Raw genomic sequence first — 24,730 nt, 5'->3', positions numbered from 1 at the left:
TGCAATTTGTTTCTTCCTAGCTCGAAGTGGGGGACAGGACGGGACATGCCTTTATAGAAGTTAGCAGTGGAAATACAACTAAAACAAATAGCAGCACTAAAGCAAGAAACACAAAGGGCAATTTTATAGAATTGGTTAGAACTGATTAACCAGATCATAATCTTAGTACAGACTACAGAATGTGGTTTGGCAACCAAAGGAAAAATACTGCAATAAATCTTAGGACGGATTCTGCTCAGTTCTCTCCCATAAGTGCAAGAAAGACCACTTACCTTTTAAGGTGGGTGAAGGCTGCAGCCACGGAGGGTGACAGGATAGGCTGCCTAAATTTTAAATCTAAATTGGCCAATGAAGGCCTACGTGTGGGGCAGGGCTTTGGCAGACTGGAGGAACAACATCAGCTTGGCATCATTGGCATCCAAGTGCCAGCCTGTAACTCTCACCCCTACCCTAAAATCTGGATTTACCTTTTCTGAGGCAAATCCAAGAAGTAACAAGAAAAAAAAACCCAAACTTGTGGCCAGCTACTTGTTTTTGCAATATTTCAGTGACTCATTTGTCAATTAATCCCGATGTTCCAGAAATTGTACTCTAGAGCAAGATATCCTCCTTGCCTTGCACAAGAAAAGAGGCCTGGATTATGTTAATGTGCTGCCCTTGACTCAATGCATTGCACATAAAGTCTGGAAAAAGTCTAAAAGTAGAAGGACTCCTCTAGATCCAAGATACTGTTCGATCTATTAAAACATGAATATCCTGTCAGTTTTGTGTGTGGCAAAGACCTACTGCCTGATGTAATAGAACCTTGTTTCCGAAAAAACGAGCGGTACACTGTTACTGCTGGGAAATAACTGGGAACGCCAGTTAATCCTGCAGGTCCCATGTGTGTGAGGCTACCAAGAAAAAGTGGCTGACTGCCTGAATTCAAAAAAGCACACGCGGGGCTTGACTCACTCTTATGCCAAAACAGCGCCCAGCAGAGTTTAAAACACAGATCTGTGCAGCGTTTGCAAAGCCTCTAGCCCTCTTAGAGTGAATAGACCACCAACTTTGGTATGTTTAAGTGCTTTACTTACAGTAATCACAGGTTTCACTCATGCATTGTTCAGTGCAACAGCAGAAATCATAAGGGCAAGGTATTTTTGGTTGCAAAATGCAGGTGTTAGTCTCCAACATGTGGTCTGAGTCTGGAGCCCCAGCCTCTGACGTGCTCAGCTACATGGTTGGAACAAAAGGGGGGAGGGTGTGGAACAAGAAGCAGACAATACTCCCCCCCCCACCAGAAGGTGAGGGGCCGTGACCTAGCCATGCCTTCTCTAACAATTTACAAGTCCTGGGATAAAGTGTTTATTTCTACTGAACTCGCCAAGTCTCTCAGTGCTATCCAGCACCCCTTCAAGAGCAGGTCTTCTGCCAAAAGTTTCTTCCCAGTTTGGACACCAGGAGGGCACAGATGGGGTTGAGGGGGAACATTCAAACCCCAAACTAGGGAGAAAGGTGAAGGTAGCCTGCCCAGGATCTGGATACTGCTCTTGTATATCCCTATCGGGAATTTCTTCCAGCAGCATTTTGCAGGTATGGAAATTTGTCTTACTCTGTTCTACAGGACCATCTTAAAAAAAATATCATTCTGCTCACCTCTCCTTTCTCTCCTGACAATACAGTGGTACCACTGGTTATGTACTTAATTCATTCTGGAGGTGCGTTCTTAACCTGAAACTGTTCTTAACCTGAAGCACCACTTTAGCTAATGGGGCCTCCTGCTGCTGCTGCGCCGCCAGAGCATGATTTCTGTTCTCATCCTGAAGCAAAGTTCTTAACCCGAGGTAATATTTCTGGGTTAGCGGAGTCTGTAACCTGAAGCGTATGTAACCTGAAGTGTACATAACCCGAGGTACCACTGTATCTGGGTGCATAGGTAATGAATTCTGCTGCCACCTCACATACTGTTAGAGCTTCCTTTCCCTGTCTTAGGCAGATGTTCCTCAACTGGAGGCTTCCGCCTTTTCTTGCTGGTTAAGTTGTCTTCTTTGTTTGCTCCCTGTTTTTCCTTCATGGTTTCTGTAGAGTTGTAACACTTAGGTTCCAGTCCCTGATGCAGTTCCAGCTGGATGATATTTTAGTAGTTGAGGAGTTATCTGCCTTGCCAGTCGGTCTGGAGAGAGGGATGTCTCCTCTCACTGGAGGGAGAAGCAGAGGGTTCCAAAGACCTTGCCTGTATGGGGAGAAATGAAGTATATGAAATATATGTGTTTGTGTGTGAACAACAAAAAGAAATGGCTGAGTGTCTGGAGTCAAATGCGGGGGCTAACACAGAGAGAGCCCCAGTAGCCCCAGTTAAAATCACAAAATAAGCAGCCCATTAAAGTTTTAGGAATACAGGTTGTTAAACCTTTTCTCATCCAGCTGACCTCTTTCTACTGCTCTTGCGGTGAGCAGACCACACACAGTTAAGTAAGTTTAAAATGTTTTACTTACAGATTCAAGGTCTCAGTCATGCATTGTTCCATGCTGCAGCAATGATAATACAGGCAACATACTGTTGAATAGAAAATGCAGAATATAGTTCCAAACACGTGCTGTAAGCTCAGGATCAAGCTTACACACATCCTTCTTCAATGGTTACATGATGCACAGGGAGGGGGGGTAGAGTAGAAAGGGTTGGACGTAACCCGAGTCTTTCTACAACTCTGTGGTCCTTAACCCCTTCATGCAATAACTAGCAGTTGTGCATAGTTAGGTTTGACTGCAATCTCTCGCAGCCTGATCCTCCCAGCAGCAGCACCAAACACAAATTCATGGGAAATACAATTTTCTGTTCTGCTGGGAATCTGCTGCCACCCGGTGGACAGTATGGATTTACTTTGTATTTGAGATTTATTTGCAGGTTTGCAGCTCCTTCCAAAACATGGAATATATATTCAGTTCATCGACTGCCAACAGGAAGGATGACCAGAATGCAAGAGTTAGGCCCCATCTGCACTATGCTTTGAAAGCAATATCGTATCACTCTAAAACAGTCATGGCTCCCACCTAAGAATCCTAGGAACTGAAGTTAGTTAATGGTACTGAGAGTCACAGAGCTAACAGTCTCAAGAGCGGTTTGACAGTTAATCATTCTCACCAGGGCACTCTAGTAATTGTAGCACTTTGAGGGGAAGAGGTGGATAAAATGGGCACATAGAATGAGTTGCTGCACATGAGTTAAAAGAAAGTCTAAATAAAAACTATCAATTTGACTGGATCATCAAGTATAGTTCCAGATTTGCCAAGCTTGTGGCAAGGGTTGTCTTAAAAATGATGGCTCTGCTGTATATTTCATAAAAGGAATGCCAAATCATATTAAAGGTGTCTGGAGGTTCCAGTCCTTGTTGAAATCTAAAATCGTGAACAATTTCCTCCATTATAGCTATATTCCAGAGTGAGGAGTACCAAGCATCCAGTGTAAGAATACCATGGGTTATTTTCCAGAGAGATGCAGTTATTATTCCTGCTGCCAAGACCATATATAAATAAGACCAATTCTTTTGACAATATATTTACATCGGTATCCTCAAAAATTTCCAGTAACATTAATTCTGGACAATCAAACAACTGTTTCTTTAGTAATATTTACCATTTCTGTCAGAGTTGAATCCCAAAAATCCTGCACCAACTAACATTTCCTACCGTAAATGATAATATCTACCAAGTTTATTGCAACTCCAACAATTAAGTGCTATGGAAGAAAACATTATTTTGACATTTGCAAAGGAGTGCAATACCATGTGTGTATTCATTGCAGTGTACATTCATTGGTGTTCATATTGTATGTTCTTGAATTGTGGTTTAGGATTTTTTTCTACTGCACAAGTCTCTTTGAGGCCTTAAAAAACAAATAAAAGGAACTAATTTGTCATAACTGGAAAACTACACTTGGAGACGGGATAACTGAATGGTAAATAGGGAAAAATGGATTAATGTAGTCAGAGCTAGAGAGGTGTAAAACAGCTTTATAACCACTTTGTTCCAAAACTGAGTGTTTTCGTATTGCATTAGTATAGCAAGGTACAAAAATATGCCTATACCTATACACTGCTAGGTGCATTGTGTTTTGTATGTGGGTATGTGTGTGTTTATGTGAATTCTTAGCTTTGGGAAATAGATGTTTCTTTAAATCTTTTTAAAAAACACAGTGACAAATAAACAACCCTTTCTGTTTAAAAATCCCTGGGTACCTTTAAAGCTTTCTCTCATGAGATGAATGATGAAGGCTTGATTGATTGATTGATTGATTGATTGATTGATTGCATAGGCTTTGCAGCCTGAGAGTTTGCGGGCGGCAGTATCTGTTCAGCCTTCTGCAGCGACACCAGCAAATCTAAGGATGTAGTCACTGCAGAAGGCATAAATGTCAGATGGGAGGTGCACGTGCTTTGGATAAAAATAGCAATTGCATTGAGACTCTGTGGTTGAGGCTTTGGGAAGATCAGCAGCAGCACTGACCACAGTGGCAAACCTGGAATTGCCTGGAGAGCATGGCATTGGCACCCCATGGCTCCAGCGGCTGAGAAGCACTTCCCCTGAGCCACGAGAGCTTGTGGGGCTCCCCAGAGGCCTGCCCTGCCAGGGAGGAGGCTAGGGCCTGGGTGCCGGTGCTCAACACTGGGGGCACCATTGGCATTGGGGGCACAGAGTGTGATGGAGGAGGGTGGGGGAGGTGACAGCCCACAGTGGGGAGACAGAGGCTGGGGAACTTTAATGGTGCATGATGCTACTTGTCCCTGAGTAAGAGAGCACTTTTGATCTTGTGGGAGAGAGTTCATAGTTCATGCTTTGTGTGCCGGTTCGATCCCTAACATCTCCAGGTAAGGCTGGGGAAACCTGTTCCTCTGAAACCCTGGAGAGCCCTGCTGCCACTTAGTGCGGATCTGCCTTCTCCAAACCCTGGAGAGCCAGTGTGGTGTAGTGGTTAAGAGCAGTAGACTTGTAATCTAGGGAACTGGGTTCGCGTCTCTACTCCTCCACATGCGCTGCTGGGTGACCTTGGGCCAGTCACACCTCTCTGAAGTCTCTCAGCCCCACTCACCCCACAGAGTGTTTGTTGTGGGGGAGGAAGGAGAAGGAGAAGGTTAGCCGCTTTGAGACTCCTTCGGGTAAAGATAAAGCGGGATATCAAATCCAAACTCCTCCTCCTCCTCTTCTTTGCTTCTCAGTGCTTCTGACTGTAGCTCCCACCAGCCCCAACCTGAGAAGACAGTGGTCAGAAGTGATGGAAGATGAAATATACTCGGAGTTGAGAGTGGATTTCATGCTCTTCATTCAGCTCATGGTGGTGAGGAGGAATGGAAGTTCCCCCACAATATCTGCTTTATATACATTATTTACACAATGGGCTGCACGTGATTGGCTAATTCCGGGATTCTCCTGTAGGCCAATCAGGTTGTGGATTCACTTCCACCTGGAGATGGATTGGGTGCCTCCTGCGGACCAATCATACTGCTGCATTGTTCTAGGACCAATCAGACTGCTGCATTTTGGCTCCTATTCAACTCAGTACATAACAGAAGATGTGGTTGGAAACATCTCTATGGCACCAGGTTGTCTCAGTGCCACTTCATTTACATGCAGCCTGCGGAAGTGGTTGGGGCTGCACTAGTTGGGGACTTAGATTCAACATTCCTATTTCAGTAGTTCACTGCTTCCGGAAAGGAATGAGCTTCTGGAAAGCAATGAGCCTTACTTTGTGGTTGGCATCTGTCTCGAGAGACAGTGGAGTGCACCTCTGGGTATGAAGTCAAATGGAATATGGCATATGTACGGCACCAACTTGGCTGCAGGAATTGCTGGAAGGAGGCTCCAAGGCGCCATCCTATCGTCTTAGGGACTCCACTCGGGATTTTTGTAGGGTTTACTCCTTAGCCCCCTCAAAGATATCCAGTAAGGCAGCAGAGGTTTAGGATCAGAGCTTTCCGTCTCCTATATGGGCTACCTTCCTATGCTGATAAGTGCCATCTGTCCCTCACTTCCCTCCAGAATCTGCCTTCCACTACTGGTCTCATCCACTCTATCTGCCAGAACCTGTCTTCACATCCAGGTTTATAATTTGGTCATCACATTAATAAATTTGCTGCTCCTTAGTGAGCTGTGAGTTCCATTGATGACATTTCTCCTCTAAGGCTGTCACTGAGGATCTGAGGGAGGGGAACAGGAGGGGAGCAGATACGTAGAACTGGTGTGGGAGGCGATCAAGAGAAACATAATTTTAATAAGAAGTCTTATCTAATCTCTACATTCCTGGTGTCAGATGAAGGCTTTCCTTCAGCCTCCCATGGAGGGGATCATACTGGAAGCTTAAGGATGAGGCAATGCACCAAACAACCTCCCCAATTTGCTGGAAACAACTGCCCAGATTTGCCGGAAGAGTTTTCAGCAAGCGACGGAGCAGAATGTGTTTGCGAGGGTCTGTGGCTTCAACCTATGGAACCAGATGGGTGATGAATAGGACAAGTGCATGGTGCAGAATTTCTTAAAATTATAATCAAGGAGGCTGCGCTGTTCTGTGATGATAATTTTAAGTGGGATATTATGGAAAATTGGTGGATTTTTGTTTTATGTAGCAACTTATAAGCAAACAACCCACAAAAAATGGGGATATAAAGGATTAAGTTTTAAGAACACTAGCACTCAAAACTGTCACAGACCCTCCATGTGTCCCTATTTTCCAGGGACAGTTCTGGATTTACAGAAGCCATCCCGGTGTCTGATTTGATCCTGGATAAATGTTGGCGTGTATAGTACCCTGAGAGACCTGGAGGGGCCAGATTGGGCTCCTGGCCTGAGGTTTCCAACCCCTTCTCTAAATAGATATTATACCTCCAACTCCCTGTACATCAACACTTTGCAGCCGGTTAGATTAGCTGCACCAACATTTTGGCATTTGGTTATATCTAGTTAAAACTATGGTTTTCCCAGTAGTGATGTATGGAAGTGAGAGCTGGACCATAAAGAAGGCTGATCGCCAAAGAATTGATGCTTTTGAATTATGGTGCTGGAGGAGACTCTTGAGAGTCCCATGGACTGCAAGAAGATCAAACCTATCCATTCTGAAGGAAATCAGCCCAGCATGCTCACTGGAAGGACAAATCCTGAAGCTGAGGCTCCAATACTTTGGCCATTTCATGAGAAGAGCAGGCCTTGACACAGCCACCAAGCACCCGCCCAATTGCCACAGCAACTGCCTAATGACAGCAGCCCTTGATGCAGCCACCAATTACCAAAAAAACCCCTGCTGAAAATCTCCTGCTCGCGGCTGTAACCAATTGCCCGTCCACCCTCTGCACTATCCATATATAAGATGACCCCCAATTTGTAACATTATTTTATAAGAAAAAACATTGTCTTATACACGGGAAAATATGGTAAGTATTCTATAGTAGCCAGTAGAATAGGTTGTGATGTGTGCATAGGTGTGTGCTACCTATAAGTTTCTCTGGTTTGCAAATGGGCTCAAAAGGCTGGCAATGCCTGCACTAGTTTATAGAACTAAATTTAACCATCCTTTTTATGATTCTTCCTTACAGTTCTGTGAGAATGAGCATTCTGAACAAAATCTATACAGTGGGACCTCAGGTTCAGTACTTAATTAGTTCCGGAGGTTCGTACTTAACCTGAAACTGTTCTTAACCTGAAGCACCACTTTAGCTAATGGGACTTCCAGAGGCGGCGCGAACGGCAATGGCTGCCCTCTTCTAACTGCGAAGAGGGAGCTCCGCGGAAACGGGTCGTCCGCTATGGCGAAGCGGAGACCCACATCGGAAAACCACAGGCAGCAAGAACCTGTGGCCGTGGGATTCGGCGGGCGCCAGAAGCGCCCCCCGAAACGGAGAGGGGACCTCGTAAGGGGTCTCTGAACGTGGAGGGGGTATCGCAGTGCTGTGAGTCGATCGCTATTCCCGTGGAGTGAAGCCGCATAGCTGCTGTCGGTGAGCGCTGACCTTTTTGAAAAACAACAACCCGTGAGTAAGAAAAGACAATTGGAAATAAATAAATTCTTATAAATTCGGCCAAAAGCGGAAAACGTAAACAGGAAGTCCGTCTTCCGCTTCTGTTTAAGATCTAAAGCAAAAGACTTTGATGTTTGGAGCCTTTGAAGAGGCGTTAAAAACAACCAATCTGTGCATCCATTGAAGCTGCTTTTAAGCTAAATCAGGACTTAACTTTTCTAAGTGACTTATTTCTTTTATGGACTGTGTTTCACTTCTTCTTCTGGAGTTTATAACTTTATTGAGAACCCAGGTAGTGGAGCTGCCTGATTAACAGAACTGTCAGAGTGCAGATTTGGATACTTTGCAATTTGGGCTTGTTACAATCTGAGTTTTTGTGAATTTGCTACACTGAAACATCCTTTCTGGCACTTATCAGAGACATTGTAGTGCTTCTTAAACCAACTCTGCCAACTGCAAGAAAATTTGAAGGTTCTTTGGAATTTAGTGGGGCTGTGGAAATTAATTGGACTTTAACAATTTGGCTTTTTCCCTCAAGACATATTTGAACTCCCCCGAGAGGTCTTTGGATTTACAGTTGTATGTGACTTTGCTTTTTCCCCCCTCTCCTCCTATTTGACTGTTTATTCTCTGGGCTGCTGGATTCTCATGGGAACAACTTAGTTTGACCTTGACTTGTAGACAAAACTGGAATGAGTGGCACTGGAAGAACAAGGGCGGCTAAAGCGAAAGCTAGACAAACAACTTTAAATTTAACTTCACAGCCGCGCAGATCATCTGTTCCTACTGTTTTGCTGCCAGAGGAAGAAGATACTGAGCAACTACAGCAAGAAGATATGGCTGCAGGAGGAACTGGCTCAATATTAGAGAAAATTTTTGAAAAACTGGAGGCTTTGGACAAGAAAGTGGATGAACAGTCGGCTAAGCTTGATCAAAACACAGCCAGTGTAAATAAATTAACTGAACAAGTTGCTTTGAACACTCAATCAATTGGAAGGTTATTTGAGACCACTGCAGAAAACCGCAAATTGGCCGAGGAAGCCAGCCAAAAAGTAGAAGAATTAGAACAAGAGGTAAGACCACTGCACAAATTGGTCGGTGAACAGCAGGCGTATTTGTCTATGATTGAATTGTGGAATCGGGAAAATAATCTGAGATTGAGGTCGATACCAGAACTTGAACAAGGGAATCTAATTGAGTTCCTGACAAAAGAATTTTCCAAGTTTTGGCCTTTGGAGGAAGAAAAGGACTTTAAGATTGTGACTGCCTTTAGACTTGGAAGAGTAGCAAGGAAAGATAAGCCCAGAGACTGCTTGATTACCTTGAGATCTAAGGAGGAAAGAGACAAAATATTAGGCCTACACTACGCAAAGTCACCGGATATTTCGGACAAAAGAGTTAAAATTTACAAAGATATCCCGAAACAACTTTTGGACCTTAGATCCACCTACACTGAACTAGCAAAACTGCTGAGGAGTAACTCAATTGTTTTCAGGTGGGAATTTCCCCAAGGATTATCCTTTACCTTTAGAGGGAAGAAGGTTAAAATTAAAACAGCCGAGGACAAAGATAAATTTTTGAGGGCCTACGGAGAGAACCTTCAGAAAGGGATTGAAGGACCTTCAGGGTCTGAACCACCACCTGTACCTGCACCTTCGGGATCTGAAGAACCGGAAAAGATACCACCACCAGAGGAATAACAGATTTGTTCAGGATGTCTCTGCAACTTCTGAGTTGGAACGTTAATGGCTGTAATTCCCCGGAAAAGAGGAGGAGAATTTTTCACATATTGAGAAAAGAACAATTGGACATAATCTGCTTGCAAGAAACACACGTGACTAGGCTCCATAGAAAAGTGCTAATAAATAAAAGATTAGGCCAAGAATTTATCTCTTCGGATCGAGTTAAGAAAAGAGGAGTGGTGATATATGCAAAGGAGAGCCTGTCACCAAAAATTCTATTTAAAGATGAGCAAGGAAGAATTTTGGCAATTGAAATACAAAATCAGGGAGAAAAGTTTTTGATATTAGGAATTTATGCACCAAACGAGGGGAAATCGGAATTTTATAAGAAGTTGCATGAGATAATGCTGGACTATCTGGACTATGACAACATCATCATGATGGGAGATATGAATGGGGTGGCATCAACCAACATGGACAAGTCTCAAAGCCAAAACGTGACAAAAGACGGCAGACAGCCTAAAACTTTTTTTGAAATGACTGACAATATGGACTTGATTGACATCTGGAGGACAAAGAACCCCCTGGGAAGAGAGGGAACATTCTTCTCTGAAGCCCAACTGACATGGACAAGAATTGACCAAATATGGATAACTAGAGGTCTGGCACCCAAGACGAGAAAGGTGGAAATCTGCCCAAAGACCTGCTCCGACCATAACGCTGTAAAGATGGACATGAGACTAATCCCAACCGGATCCTTCAGATGGAAGATGAATGACAACCTGTTTAGAGATCAGGAGATTACCAAAAAGGCCCAAAAAGCTTTGAAGGATTATTTTGAGATAAATTTGAACACTACGGTGGAAAAAAGAATCATCTGGGATGCAAGTAAGGCGGTCATGAGGGGGTTTCTGATACAACAGAATGCTGCAAAGAAAAGAGCTCAAAATGAGAAAAAAGATAAGATTTTGGAGAAAATCAAAGATTGTGAGAAGTTAAGAGTGAAACCGAAGTCAAAGGAGATTTTGAAAGAAATTAAATTTCACCAAGCACAATATTGATATAATTAGGCGTGACGTGGCTAATTACTTTACGATCCCAATTAGCCCTTTACAGCGGTCCGGTACGCTTCCTCAAGCTGCGTCATCTGCTCCGTTCCGTCACGCCTTGCAGAGTAAAAACACAGCGGAAAAAGCTGTTGCTGCTGCTGCTTAGATCCAGACAAACACATCAAGCACTTGTGTGTCCAATTATCAGTTCTTTATTGTGACATTTCTCAGACATACACTCCAGGACTTCTCGCAGCCATAGCTACTGCTTCCTTCTCCCTCAAAGACAAAGGAACAGAGAAAAACTCCTCCCACCTTCCAAATTACACGTCAGAATGTGAGGCGTCACAGAACATCTTAACCCTGTAAGTTCTGAATCCCAACACCCCCTCTCGCCGAGCATTCTGACAAGACCTGTGGATGTACCTTTGCAGACCTCTGTGAGATCAATCCCTTCCCTAATGCCTTGCGCCCTCTCCTGGCGTTCCTGTCAGGCATCTGTGGAACATCCTCACAACTCTCAGATTCGCATTGTGCGAAACTTACCCACGCACCTGTGGCCTGATACCTTTCAGGTGGAACACGCTTCGTTGTGCGACTGGACCGCCTGGGCACAAACTCAGGTGTTTCCTCTGACTCACTGTGGCCAGTAGGTGTGTCCTCTGTATCACGGGATTCCCCCTCTGACTTAAAGCGTCTTTGAATCCTTTGCATTACACTTACAGGAGAACTAGGCTCACTCTTGGGCTCTCTTTTTACAACTTGTGGAGATGCCCCATCCTGCTCCTGACTTTGGTCAGTGAGCTGATCGTCATCAGCAGACTCAGCCTCTCCTTCCTCCTCATCAGAACCTTCCTGCTCTGAATCAGAAAGACATTCTGAAAGAACATCACACTTTGCAGGAGTCTTTGACCTTTCATCCTGCTCATAGAACTCAGCGTGTTTACTGATCAGCAGCTTACTCTGATCACCTGATGGGTACGCAAACCTCCATGCACGCGCTGCTGGCTCATACCCACAGAAGATCATTTTCTGGAACTTGGATCCATCTGGTCCTCGCAAAGCCTCAGGCACCGGCACAGATGCAACAGACCCAAAAGAACGCAGAAAGTGAATCTGGGGTTTCTTGCCATGCAACATAAAATAAGGTGTGTCACCTACCACTGAATTGTAGACCCGATTCCAGGTGAAGCCCACATACTTAACTGCCTCCATCCAAAACCTTGGAGGTAACCCAGAGTCTGTCAGCATCACCTGTGCAGCCTTAACCAGAGCCTCACTCCTAAGCTCTGCCACCCCCCTCTGTTGAGGAGAAGTCACTGTGTGACGTATCCCTTTCTTGTGAAAGAACTTCTGCAAAGCAGACCCAATAAACTGTGCACCTCTGTCACTAGTGACTGCTTGCACCTTGGTGGAGAACCTTAGTTCCACCTCCTCAATCCAACTTCTAATCAGCTGTGCTGCATCTTCCTTGGATTTGAGACCATGAGTCCAGGTGTTCTGCAAAAAATCATCCTGCATCGTCAGCAGAAACCTGGCCCCTCCCAGACTTGGTTCCTTCATGGGACCCAACAGATCTATGTGCACAAGATCAAAAGGTTTTGTGGTTACCCTCTCCACCTTTGGGTAACTGCACCCTTTTACCTTTGCCTGTCTGCAAGCCTTACAATTTATGGCTTTCCCACATTCCTGAATTTTACAGCCTTTGGAACACTCCTGTAACACCTGGAGTTCTTCAAGAGAACTATGAGCTGTCTTCCTGTGCCAAGCACATGCACATGAAACGTGAGTGGGAACTGTAGCACGCAGGGCTTGTGCTCTCTCAACCTTCCCCTCACCTTCCAGAGACATTTTAAGAATGAAGAGATCATTCTGCCCCTTTTTAACTTTGACAAGCTGCTTCCCTCCCTTGGAGATTGTGCAGATAGCATTCTCAAAACAGACCTTAAACCCCTTTTTTAACAAATAAGGCACAGATAAAAGACAGTGATGCATCCCTGGTACAGTGCAAACCTCCAACTGCTCCTGCAAAACAGAAAGAAAGATTTTTGCAACATTAGTTACATCTCTTTTTTCTCCATTTGCAAATAGAACAGTTTTTCCAGCTGGAATTGCCTTGCAATTCCACATCTCGACAGCAGGGGTCTCTGGAATCAAGTTGCGATTAGCTGCTGAGCCGATTACATCTGAATCCCAACACACAATACTCCAAATTGATAAATCAGGAAGTGGAGTGGAAAGTTAAGTTAATGAAACAAAGATCATTTGATTCGGCAAATAAATGTGGGAAACTGCTAGCATGGCAGTTGAAAAAGAGACAAAAATTAAATACGATCACTAATCTAGAGATTGAAGGAAGAAATATTCAGAACCCCGTGGATATTAGGAAGTCTTTCCAGAGATATTTTAAACAATTATATACCCAAGGGCCGCAAAATGAGGCAGAGATAAAACAATTTTTGTCAAAGAACGGATTACAGATCAATCCTGAATTGTAAAATAACACCACAAGAGATTGAAGTTGCTATTCAGAACATGCAACTGGGCAAATCCCCAGGGCCTGATGGGCTTACCTCCAAATATTATAAGACATTGAAAGATCACTTGATACACCCACTAATGGAGGTTTGCAATGAGATTATGGAGGGGAAGAAAGCACCGGAAACGTGGAAAGAAGCTCTCATCACATTGATACCCAAATCAGAATTGGAAAAGACACAACTTAAGAATTACCGCCCCATTTCCCTTCTCAATGTGGATTACAAAATTTTTGCAGATATTTTAGCAAATAGATTTAAAAAGGTTTTAAGTGAGGTGATTCATAAAGATCAGGCAGGCTTTCTCCCAGGAAGACATTTGTTTGCTAACACAAGGAATATTATTGACATTTTGGAACTTCTGCAAACAAATATTAATACAAGAGCAGTGTTAATATTTATAGATGCGGAGAAGGCATTTGACAACATTTCTTGGAAGTTTATGAAGAAAAATTTGGAAGGGATGGGAGTGGGACGGGGATTTGAAAATGGGATAGATGCAATCTATTCAGAACAAAAGGCCAAATTGATAGTTAACAATGTGGTGACAGAAGAGTTTAAAATTGAAAAAGGAACACGACAAGGTTGCCCTATTTCCCCTCTGTTATTCATCTCGGTCCTGGAGGTGCTCCTTAATATGATCAGAGGGGATCGGTTGGTGGAAGGAATCCAGGTCGGAGCGAAACAGTATAAACTTAAAGCATTTGCAGATGACCTAGTTTTGACTTTACAGGAGCCAGAATCTAGTACAAAAAGGGTATTACAATTGATTCAAGACTTTGGTCGGGTGGCGGGATTTAAACTAAATAAACAAAAAACTAAGGTACTGGAAAAAAATTTGACAACTTCAGAGTCAGAGAGGTTTCAGAAAGAGACAGAGTTAAATGTGGTTAAAAAAGTAAAATACCTAGGGGTGAACATAACAGCAAAGAATTTGAGTTTATTTAAAGACAATTATGAAAAGTGCTGGTCAGAAATCAAGAGGGACTTAGAAAGTTGGTCAAGACTGAAACTTTCCTTGTTGGGCCGAATTGCTGCTATAAAAATGAATGTATTGCCAAGGATGCTGTTTCTTTTTCAGACTTTACAGATTGTGGACAAAATGGAGTGTTTCTGGAAGTGGCAAAGAGATATTTCTAAATTTGTCTGGCAGGGCAAAAAGCCCGGAATTAAGTTTAAAATACTAACTGATGCTAAAGAAAGAGGGGGGTTTGCCCTGCCAGACTTAAGGTTGTACTATGAATCAGCAGCTTTTTGCTGGCTGAAAGATTGGCTCCTTTTTGAAAACACTGATGTTTTAGATTTGGAAGGATTTAACAATGCTTTTGGATGGCATGCATATTTGTGGTATGACAAGGTTAAGATTCACAAGAATTTCAAGAACCATATTGTAAGGAAAGCAGTGTTTAATGTCTGGACAAAATATAAAGACTTATTAGAAAATAAGACCCAATATGGAGGTCAAATGGCCAAAGTATTGGGAAATATTAGAAAGAGATGGAGACAACTGGAGATTGCAGAGTATGGAGAAACTAAAAGATAAAGTGCGAGATTGGCTACATTATGCTCAGATTAAAGAGGCTTTTAAACTGGATAAAAAGTTAGGATTCCAGGTGGAAAAATCGAAATTGGAAACAGAACTGTTAGAACCTAAGACTAAATTACTTTCAAGAATGTATAACTTGCTGCTGAGGTGGAATACACAGGATGAAATGGTTAAATCAGCTATGATAAAGTGGGCACAGGACATTGGGTATAATATCATGTTTGCTGACTGGGAAAAGTTATGGACCACTGGTATGAAGTTTACGGCATGTAATGCCTTGAAAGAAAATATTATGAAAATGATATATAGGTGGTACATGACCCCAGTCAAGCTAGCAAAAATATATCACCTGTCAGATAATAAGTGTTGGAAATGTAAGGAAACTGAAGGAACGTTCTTTCACCTCTGGTGGACTTGCCCTAAGGTTAAGGCCTTCTGGGAAATGATATATAATGAGCTGAAAAAGGTATTTAAGTATACCTTTCCCAAGAAACCAGAGGCCTTCCTTTTGGGCATTGTCGGCCAGAGGGTGCTAAAGAATGATCGAACATTTTTTATGTATGCAACAACAGCAGCAAGGATACTTGTAGCGAAACATTGGAAAACCCAAGATCTGCCCACGCTGGAAGAATGGCAGATGCAACTGATGGACTACATGGAGCTGGCAGAAATGACTGGCAGAATCCGAGACCTGGGAGAAGAAGCAGTGGAGGAGGATTGGAAGAAATTTAAGGACTATTTACAAAGACACTGTAAACTATATGAATGTTAAGAAGGATGAGAGATTTGAAAACAACAGGGCACCATAAAGTTAGTCGAAAAGAGTATGAGAATGAGTGGATTCTATGAGAATAATAAATTTTGAACAAATAATATGTTAAAATTAGATATTTAAGACTTAGATTATATTCAAAGTTAGGGACAAATTATTGAAAATGTGTATAATAAGTATGAAAATAAGGTGACAAATTGCTGATTAAAGTTTTATTAAATATGGAATGCAGGAGCGGGAGATGTGAGGAAGTCCAAAGATGAAGAAAAGTTGGTTATTATATGATGCTAATTATTATGTTTGTTCTTGTTATTTGTATATGTCGTCTTTCTTTTTTTTTGTTTTGTATTTTAAAGAAAAAACCCTCTCCACTTGTTGCGGGGAGAGCGTTCCTGGGCCAGCAGGCAGCTCAGACATATGCATCAATGCTCACTGGAACCCACAGCTTGCTAAGGAGCAGCACATAAACAGCCCTAAACGGCCTTGGTCCAGTACATCTGAAGGAGCATCTCCACCCCCATCATTCTACCCAGACACTGAGGTCCAGCACCGAGGGCTGTCTGGCGGTTCCCTCACTGCAAGAAGCCAAGTTACAGGGAACCAGGCAGAGGGCCTTCTTGGTAGTGGCACCCGCCCTGTGGAATGCCCTCCCATCAGATGTCAAAGAGAAGAACAACTACCAGACTTTTAGAAGACATCTGAAGGCAGCCCTGTTTAGGGAAGCTTTTAATGTTTGATGTATTACAGTATTTTAATATTTTTTTGGAAGCTGCCCAGAGTGGCTGGGGAAGCCCAGCCAGATGGGCGGGGTATTATTATTATTATTATTATTATTACTACTACTACTACTACTGCTGCTGCTGCTGCTACATATAGTATAACAATAGCAGTTCCAAAGCAGCTCAAAAAATCAGCCACAATGTGTTGATTAAAACCTGAGAATATAAAATCGTTTTTTAAATTTTGATTTTTATGCTGCCCTGATATCTTCGGATGAAGGGTGGTATACAAATTTAAGAAATAAGAATAAATAATTCAGACTCATGCTTGAAGTAGACTGAAAAACTCGGTTATTGTATTGGGTAATTCAAATGGTAATGACATTAACTTGAAAACCCTGTATTTCTTTTTCCTATTTTGCTCACACTCTCGCTCATTTCGGAATCTCACTAATATTATTTATTGTTCATTCTATTTGTATGTTGCTCTTAGTGTATTTTTGGTCTTTGTGGAAGCCGCCCAGAGTGGCTGGGGCAACCCAGCCAAATGGGTGGGGTACAAATAATAAATTATTATTATTATTATTATTAAAAGAATGTCTCAGTGTCTCACAACAATAACATAATTCATGACAAATGTGACAGTTCAAACAACAATACATTAACATATCTGTGTTGCCATATTTATATAAATATCTGCTGTACTCACAGATAAGATGTATTAAACTATGGATTTTAAAAGTCTATGTGGAGGGATTATTGTTTTCATTTCTTACTATGTTATGTTATTTTTGTGTTTTTATATTGTAAACAGCTCTGTGATCCTCGAATGAAGGGTGCTACAGAAATTTAATAAATAAATATAAATACCATACAGCTATTGCTTAATGTTATGGAATGTATACATAATATTTCTTTTAATTTTTTCTTGTCATTCTTAAGGAGCTAGAAGCTCAAACTCCATCTATGGCTTGTGCTGCTGCTAATACTGGTGACCTGAATACATTGAAATCAATAGAAGAAGTGGTAAATAAAAATAGCAGAAGTCTGCTCAAAAGCATGATAAATACTCAATTTGTAATTATGACTTCCTCTACGGGCGTTTCCAAACCATTGCTATTTTGTGGTGTGATTCAATCACAGTCCAGCAAATTCAGATTGCATAATTGCTGTTGACCGGAATATCTTGTGCAACAAACTCAACTTTCCCCGAATACCGAGCTTTTCTTGTTAATGGGAGTGGCAGGCAAATGCTGTGGGGAGTGTGGGACAACACTCACTTTGATGCAACATCATTTAGTTTCCCTGAAAAGATAGTGGAATAAATGCTAATTAAAAATCCAAAATCTTCTAACCACTCTGCAGACAAACCAGGATGAATGCTTATTAAATAGCCAACATTGTCTAATCTCCCTGCAAACTAAACAGCTTGAATGCTCGTGAAATAGGCAATGTTGTCTAATCTTCCTTCAAACTAATCAGAACAAGCACATTAAATAGCCTATGCCAATTATTCATCCTGCAAATGAATCAGCAGGCTGAGCCGCTATTTTGCACCTGAGACTGGCTGGTGGTTTTTTGGGTTCTTGGAAAAAACCACAAAATACCACCTACAAGGATGAAATCTACCTACCTGCCCTGGTCTCTAAGGCTCCAGGTTGTTTTATTCCTGAAGATGCCAGATATTGAACCTGTAACCTTTTGAGCTACAATCTCTTTTACAACATTTCAGTTTTGGCTTTGCTGGCCTGATGAGGTGAATTCAGCTTATTGAAAAGTTCATTATAGCATTGCATTTGTTATTGCAGATGGGAGACATATTTCTTTTTTGCAGGGTGGAAACTTAAGCTGTGAAGATTATGATAGCCGCACTCAACTTCATGTTGCAAAAAGCAAAGGGCACGCAAAGCTTGCTGAGTACTTGCTGAAAAGCGGAGCAAGTGTTTATGCTCTCCCTCCCTCCCTCTGTGTGGCACATCAGATGGGGTTGATCATTGAAGGAACAGCCAATTTATCATCTCACTTGATCACCTCTGAGTTCCCTCTTCTGGGTAGCTGCCATGCCAATCGCAGAGAGAAAGCAAGTGAGTTCTCATACTGGCTTTGTCTTGGCAAGTCATCCCTGGTAGTTACACTAAGGACCATTGAAGGAACTGATTAACTATGAATTTGTCAATAATTACACTGATGTTTCTTTCTTTTTTCTATAAAGGCACATGGAAATAATTTGCCTACTTCAGGAATGACCACCCTGCCCCCAGCTCTAAAATTAAACCTAAGATCATTAGAAGAGACCTGATAGATCATCTGAAAGGTCTTCTCTACTTCAGCATCCTGATTCCCATAGTGACCAGTCAGATACCTCTGGAAAGTCCACTGGCTATGGTCCTATGAGTGTGATGAATTCCCTAGATAGACTCCTGGGAACATACGTAAGAAGTGGATTATAACGTCCTCCCTGCCCATAAGCTGGATGTACCAGTGTAGTGTAAACTGGAGTTTTAGGGTGTTTCCAGACAACAAATCTAAAGAAAGTAGTATAAGAACTGTTCACCCAGGCAGGATTTAATTTAAGAATTTTGCAATTCTACAATGCTATCCATTCTATCCATCTGATGGGTTGCTAGTTCCCACATAGTTCTGAATCACTTCAGAGAGGTCTGGCTTAGTGTATATACTGTTCTGTGCCTTTACCTGCACTCAGTTCTGGGGAAGTAAGTTTTTTGTTGTTGTTTAGTCATTTAGTCATGTCTGACTCTTAGTGGCCCCATGGACCAGAGCACACCAGGCACTCCTGTCTTCCACTGCCTCCCGCAGTTTGGTCAAACTCACGTTAGTAGCTTCGAGAACACTGTCCAACCATTTCACCCTCTGTCGTCCCCTTCTCCTTTCCCAACATCAGGGTCTTTTCCAGGGAGTCTTTTCTTCTCATGAGGTGGCCAAAGTATTGGAGTCTCAGCTTCAGGATCTGTCCTTCCAGTGAGCACTCAGGGCTGATTTCCTTCAGAATGGATAGGTTTGATCTTCTTGCAGTCCATGGGACTCTCAAGAGTCTCCTCCAGCACCATAATTCAAAAGCATCAATTCTTCGGCCTTCTTTATGGTCCAGTTCTCACTTCCATACATCACTACTTGGAAAACCATAGCTTTAACTACATATACCTTTGTTGGCAAGGTGATGTCTCTGCTTTTTAAGCTGCTGCCTAGGTTTGTCATCGCGTTTCTCCTAAAGAAGCAAAGTAAGTTTTGCAGCACCATATTTTAGCAAAACGGCTGGTGAGAGCCGTTTTCTCTCCATTGCACCCAACCATTCTAGAGAGGTTTTGCAAGGTTGGCTAGCACAAAAAGGTGTTGATAAGCTAGTTAAGAGAAACACATGGGCAGGAATCAGCCAAAGAATCCCATCAGCAGAAGCCCTGAGAATTGTGCCTTTCTATTCTCTGCTTCCTGTCACCCTTGGAAATAATAATAACAATAATAATAATAATAATAATAATAATAATAATAATAATAATAATAATTTATACCCCGCCCATCTGGCTGAGTTTCCCCAGCCACTCTGGGCGGCTTCCAATCAAGTGTTAAAACAATACAGCATTAAATATTAAAAACTTTCCTAAACAGGGCTGCCTTCAGATGTCTTTTAAAGATAGGATAGCTGCTTATTTCCTTCACATCTGAAGGGAGGGCGTTCTATGCAGTGAGGTAGTATGTGATCTGCTAGAGACTGTGGAGAGTCACCATACCTGAGGCTAGAAGGCTTGGGACTGGTGTTATTGAGGTTTAAATTTGGGAAGCAAATATTACCTGACTCCATTCATATGGCTTCGGATATCTGAAGGGAGGGCATTCCACAGGGCAGGCGCCGCTACCGAGAAGGCCCTCTGTCTGGTTCCCTGTAACCTCACTTCTCGCAGTGAAGGAACTGCCAGAAGGCCCTCGACACTGGATCTCAGTGTCTGGGCAGAACGATGGGGGTGGAGACGCTCCTTCAGGTCTTGGCTCTTTGGGGGTCAGAAGAACCCCCAGAACAGCGAGAGGAGTAGAGAAGGGGGGGTCATTCAATCCGGCATGCCAAAATGCTTTCACTGATGTAACAATTGCCTTAGCACAACATTGATTTCCTCTCCATATGACAATTGTTCTTTTTTTTATTTTTTAAATCCCCACTCCCAGCCTTGCTGCAAATGGAGATGTGGATGGATTGATGGTTTGGCCTTTATCAGGCATAGACATGGAACACACTGATAAGTGGTAAGTGCAGGTATACAGCAAGGTGAGGAACATTTTTCATTCTGAGGGCCCCATTCTCTTTTGGTCAACTTTCCAAGGGCCACATGACAGTGGTTAGTGGGGTGAGAGGCAATGTGGGATGTGGCCTGGTGAGAGGGGAGACTTAAGAGATATTTCCAAGGGCCAAACAGAAAGCCCTGGAGGGCCACTTTTGGCCTCTGACCCTGAAGTTCCATGCTCTTGTTATACAGGACTAATCTGAGCATATTTGCTATGGCAGGGAGGCCAAAGCTGATGCAAAGCATGATAAGGATATAATAACAATTTATTATTTATACCCCACCCGTCTGGCTGGGTTTCCCCAGCCACTCTGGGCGGCTTCTAACAAAGATTAAAAGTACATTAAAACATCAGTCATCAAAAACTTCCCTAAACAGGGCTGACTTCAGATGTCAGAAGCCAAGATACAGGGGAAAGTGTAGCAGATTCCCAGCAATAGCTAAAATAGTTTTTTTCGTAATGTTAGTCTGCTTCAGTGCTGGGAAGTGAAGCAGAAGCCAACTCCTTTTTGGAGTAAAGTCAGCTTGTTTTAGGTTAAGAACAGTTTCAGGTTAAGAACGGACCTCCAGAACAAATTAAGTTCTTAACCAGAGGTACCACTGTATAGGTATTTCTTGTTTCTTACTTTTCTATGCATGGAATAAGGGGAGAGGTCTGCTTGCGGATCAGGAAGTTAAATAGCAGGAAGCAGAGAGTAGGAATAAATATACCATATTTTTCCGTGTATAACATGCCCCTGTGTATAAGACAACCCCTATTTTTGGGGACTTCAAATTAAGAAAATGGGGGTGGGGATTGCCGCAAATCACTACACGTCTGATTGACGCTGACAATTGCACGCATCAGCGAACCAATCGTATGCCTGCTCGCTGCCAGCAGCCGCCAATCGCCTGCCCAATTGCCACAGCGGCATCCAATCAACAGCAGGCCTTGACACAGCCACCAAGCACCCGCCCAATTGCCACAGCAACAGCCAAATGACAGCAGCCCTTGATGCAGCCACCAATTACCAAAAAAAACCCCTGCTGAAAATCTCCTGCTCGCGGCTGTAACCAATTGCCCGTCCACCCTCTGCACTATCCATATATAAGATGACCCCCAATTTGTAACATTATTTTATAAGAAAAAACATTGTCTTATACACGGGAAAATATGGTAAGTATTCTATAGTAGCCAGTAGAATAGGTTGTGATGTGTGCATAGGTGTGTGCTACCTATAAGTTTCTCTGGTTTGCAAATGGGCTCAAAAGGCTGGCAATGCCTGCACTAGTTTATAGAACTAAATTTAACCATCCTTTTTATGATTCTTCCTTACAGTTCTGTGAGAATGAGCATTCTGAACAAAATCTATACAGTGGTACCTCAGGTTAAGTACTTAATTAGTTCCGGAGGTCCGTACTTAACCTGAAACTGTTCTTAACCTGAAGCACCACTTTAGCTAATGGGACCTCCTGCTGCTGCAAGATTTCTGTTCTCATCGTGAAGCAAAGTTCTTAACCTGAAGCACCATTTCTGGGCTAGCGGAGTCTGTAACCTGAAGTGTATGTAACCTGAAGCGTATGTAACCTGAGGTACCACTGTACTGGTGGAAATACATTTGAATTCATTACTTTTCTGCTGACTGGATTTTGAAGGTTGAAAAAAAAAAGATTGCACTTGACATTTCTGTGAAAATGTAGCAATGATAACGTCTGGAACATACACATATGTCTTGCAATACTTTCCTTTTTACTTCTGTTTTTTTTTCTCTCCCTGCCATAGAAACATAAATAAATATTTTTGCCTTTGTTTAAGTGGTAAGTTATTAGTCAAAATAGGCATCATTTAAAATAAAGACATAATTCTAGGCAATATGTACATTCATCTTTGTCACTGAAATTCTACCCAGCATTGACAATTTTAGCACCTCCCATCTTGACATATATTTTTAAATTTCAGCTCATGTCTTAACATAATTGTTTTGGAGCAACATACAATTCACATTTGCCACAATAATATCCAAATATTTTACTTTTTCCAAATTGAAACCCTGTTTCAAAACCTTCTCATCTTCTGCTCTCATATTCTTTGTTAACATTTTTTCTTTTTGGTTACTAACCTTAGACCCTGCTAACATACCAACATCATTTAGTTTCTCCATAAGAACCCCCACTTCCTGCAGTGGGTTTTCTAGAATTAACATCTGGTCGTCAGTAAATGCCCTTAACTTAAACATTTCTTTTTAAATCTTTATTCCCACAATTCTCTCATATTGTCTAATGTCTCTAAGTAAAACTTCCAAGACTAGAATGAAAAGTAGCGGGGACAATTAGGTATATGTGTAATTGGCTTCTTTCCAGACATCTGCTATTTTACCATTGCAGAATATTATTCATTGTCTGTTGCAAGGGTTGTAAAAGTTCCTCTTCAAAAGACTTATAGTAAGAAGCCAATAGTCCATCTGGGCCTGGTACTTTTCCTTTCTTTTATTTTTTTATAGCACCACATAATTCTTGAGTAGTTATAGGGCCAATCATTATTTGGCTTTGAAAGTCTGAAATCTTTGGTAGATGTCTATTTGTCTATATATTATTTGAATATATTACTTAACCTTTATACAACTTAGAATAATATTGGTGAAATATTTTTTCATATTTGTCTTACCTGTTATTACAGCATTTTCTTCTTGCAACTTCAATATCAACTTCCTTTCTTTCTCCTTCTGCAGTTTATATGCTAACCATTTCCCAGATGTGTGAGCAATTTTTTAAAATTTAAATTCCTTTAGCATAATCCAGTTTTGTTCCTATCTCCTGCATTGTTAACATAGACAATTGTCTCTGCAACATCTAAATTTGCCAGATGGTTGGAGATTGTTCCAATTATTTTTCTTTTTGCTTAATCTCAGACAAGATTTTTTTCCAGTAGCACCTTAGAGACCAACTAAGTTTGTTATTGGTATGAGAAGTATCTGAAGTATCTGAAGAAGTGTGCTTGCACATGAAAGCTCATACTGGAAGGATTTTTTTTATTTTGTTTCGACTACGGCAGACCAGCACAGATACTACCTGTAACTAGAACAAGATTTTTTGTAATTTTGCCTGTCTCTTTCTTTTAAGTAAGGAATTATGTGATATGAAAGAACCTCTGTGGAAAGCTTTGTTGCATCTCAAACCATATGTATCTCTGTGCCTTTAAATTGTTATCAAATAATTATTTCGTAATTTTTGCAATATTCTTTTGCAATCTTTGTTTGCAATCTTGTGCAAACCTTTTCTTGTTGCCATAACACTTTCTTAAGTCTCCAAGTGAAAAAGTCATTCTTCCTTTCGTAAGTCATAATAACTGGATTATGGTCTGAAAAGGTCTTTGGAATGGCAGAAGCTTGAGTAGAGGAAGCCAGGATGGAGAATAATTGACAGGAAACATGTGAATTTAAACAATAGCAAAAGTTTGAGATTTATTTATTTATTTATACCTCATCCTTTTCCCTGATGGGACTCAAGGGGGTTTACAGATAAAAACAAGAACTACTAAAAACATAGAAAAACCTATCATTAAAATACAATTGAACATTGATAGAATTAATACTAGATACATATATAAACGGACGCAGGTGGCGCTGTGGGTTAAAGCCTCAGCGCCTAGGACTTGCCGATCGAAAGGTCGGCGGTTCGAATCCCTGCGGCGGGGTGCACTCCCGCTGCTCGGTCCCAGCGCCTGCCAACCTAGCAGTTCGAAAGCACCTCCGGGTGCAAGTAGATAAATAGGGACCGCTTACCAGCGGGAAGGTAAACGGCGTTTCCGTGTGCGGCTCTGGCTCGCCAGAGCAGCGATGTCACGCTGGCCACGTGACCCGGAAGTGTCTCCGGACAGCGCTGGCCCCTGGCCTCTTGAGTGAGATGGGCGCACAACCCCAGAGTCTGTCAAGACTGGCCCGTACGGGCAGGGGTACCTTTACCTTTACCTTTACATATATAAAATCTCTTTAAAACTTACGAATAATTACAATGAAAACAGCATGGCACCGGCTCTTTAATTAAAAGCATTCAATTCTCCAAAGCATATTGGAACAAAGAAAGTCTTCACCTCCAGGCAGAAGGACAGCTGGGAGGGAGCCAGTTTGGCTTCTCTAGGAAAGGAGTTCCAAAGTCCGGCAGCAGCCACC

At 42.1% G+C, this 24,730-nt stretch overlaps 1 long non-coding RNA gene across 1 annotated transcript; it reads right to left on the bottom strand.

Moving 5' to 3' along the window:
• Nucleotides 1-1,286: 1,286 nt before the first annotated feature.
• Nucleotides 1,287-24,163, bottom strand: LOC307208850. The gene is made up of 3 exons (XR_013835252.1): nucleotides 23,227-24,163; nucleotides 2,479-2,539; nucleotides 1,287-2,215 (listed from the first exon to the last, which is right to left on the bottom strand). It is a non-coding gene; the product is annotated as an uncharacterized lncRNA (long non-coding RNA).
• Nucleotides 24,164-24,730: the final 567 nt, after the last annotated feature.

This window comes from Podarcis cretensis (genome assembly GCF_951804945.1).
Source record: "Podarcis cretensis genome assembly, chromosome: 1".
In the NCBI taxonomy this organism is placed as follows: domain Eukaryota; kingdom Metazoa; phylum Chordata; class Lepidosauria; order Squamata; family Lacertidae; genus Podarcis; species Podarcis cretensis.
This window is presented reverse-complemented; position numbering and strand designations above follow the sequence as displayed.